A 2,011-nucleotide genomic window follows, 5' to 3' on the forward strand; every position below is an offset into this window, starting at 1 on the left:
CTGAAAATATTCTGCCGTCTATGAAGCCCGACCTCGTCCCTGTATATATACCCAACACCATGTGAAGTTACTCAATACAAGTTTTGGGGGTATTTTCAATCTTTGAAGGAAAACTTAGCAACTTTGACAAGGCAATATCAGCGGAACCAGCATGGGACCTAAAAGCTTGAGCGTACTGGTAGCGTTTGGATGTCTGACATCCATGCTATCTGGGCGCGTAGATGGAAGAGATATTCTCGTGGGCGACGGCAATTGGAAACCTCGATTTCAATTACACCACATGGGCAGAAACTGAAATGTTTATGGTTGGTGACAACCTCGGTAAGCAAATTCTATATGACTCTCTTAACATTTTGTTATGTTTATGCATCGAAGATTATCATAATTGTTATGTATGCAGTGTTCAACTACAAAAACGGATCTCATAATGTTCAATCTGTAAGCGAAGCCGCATTCAAAAATTGCAGCACGGGATCGAACGCTGTATCATATGTAAGTGGAAAGGACGTGGTTCCATTAACGAAGGCTGTGAATATGTGGTTCTTGTGCTCGGTTGAAGATCACTGCAACAAAGGCATGAAATTTAAAATCACAGCTATGTCCGGAGAGACAGCTGAACCGCCCGTCGCTAAACTACCACAATCAAAGGCCGCCCCGTCTTTCTCTTCCGCTGCTTCTGCTTTCACGACTGTCATTCTCGCTTGCTATTGGTTTTTCTCCTTTAAGGCTGATTCTTAACAGACTAGTGCTATTGGATTTAGGATTTATTTTCATGTTTTTCAATAACTGTTGCCCTCGTCTTACTAGGGCAACGTTTACTCATTGGAATAATTTATAAGGTATTTTAGTTTATTCAGCCTACAAAGTCTACGTGGACTTCTATTTTGAAGGGTTTCATGAAAAAATTTCGTTCTGCTGTTTTTCATTGTTTAATGATTTAAAAAACAAGGCATTTGAAAACCTGTGTCTATTGGTTGAATAGTTCTTATTGGAATTGCAACAAAGTGAGATATGAATGATATTCAGTGTTTTACTTGACCTTGATCATGAACGTAGACGAATGATAGGCAAACAGGAAGTAAACAAAAATCCCAGTGCAAGAGATTTCAATCGAATCCTTCACTGAGTTTGCATATTAGACAATAATTGTGTTGGTTTGAGCGAAAGGGAAATAAATTAACAATCAAGTCCCGCATGGCCCCATATTTCGTCACGCTGCGTAGCTAGTGGAGGGCCTAAAAACATTGAGGGTGTACAGTGCTGTCTACACGGTTCTGTTCTTTATTTATTTTTTGTTTCCATGTAATTGTCAGTTTCAGAACTGCTATGAATTCACCAAGAGGCTTCCTTTTGTTTGTATTCATAAAAACTGGGTATATAAAAAGTTAGGTGAAAAGTTATATTCAAAGAAGTGAGCTCCAAGGTCTATCTCCCTATATTTCCCCAGTAGAGTCTCTAAGGGCCCTTAAGGAAGCCTGCAATAAAACGCATCTTCACAACCATCCAGGATGAAACCGGTAAAGAATTGGTAATGTTATGCGTGCGAGTTTAATTGCATTCAGAAAAGGTAAAAATTGGAAATTGATTAAATCACAGAGGATTATTAAGTGTGAAGAAAGTTGATAAGATTTAGTGGTTTTTTTACTTCAACAGTTCTTACGTTTTGCTTGTGTTAATGTTACAATTATAAATATATTTCTGATATTAATAGCAAGAAAAAATGTGTCACTGTTTCAATAGAATAAATTATAGTGGAGGTTACATTATAAGGTAATATTAGAAAAAGATGAGAAAGGTCATGTTTGGGATCATCAATAGGAAGAGAAAACTGAAAAAGGCATGCCAAGGCAAGGAAAGGAACAGTGAGGAGATAGTGAGTGCCACCCAAATCGAGAACTGGACTAAAGAGATCAAGTACCTCAATGAAGATTGGGAGAACATTAAACAAGCTTAGTTTCTTTGCCAGTATTTTTCATACTTTTTTTGGGTTTACTATAGTTTATTTGTTTTA

General features: G+C 37.5%; 1 pseudogene; it reads left to right on the top strand.

The window, feature by feature from the left end:
• The first annotated feature begins 221 nt into the window (after positions 1 to 221).
• Positions 222 to 738, top strand: LOC149544533 (mavicyanin pseudogene; annotated as a pseudogene).
• The last annotated feature ends 1,273 nt before the right edge of the window (positions 739 to 2,011 follow it).

Source organism: Cupressus sempervirens, chromosome 8 (assembly GCF_028749045.1).
Source record: "Cupressus sempervirens isolate cs-2001-9-10 chromosome 8, ASM2874904v1, whole genome shotgun sequence".
NCBI lineage: Eukaryota > Viridiplantae > Streptophyta > Pinopsida > Cupressales > Cupressaceae > Cupressus > Cupressus sempervirens.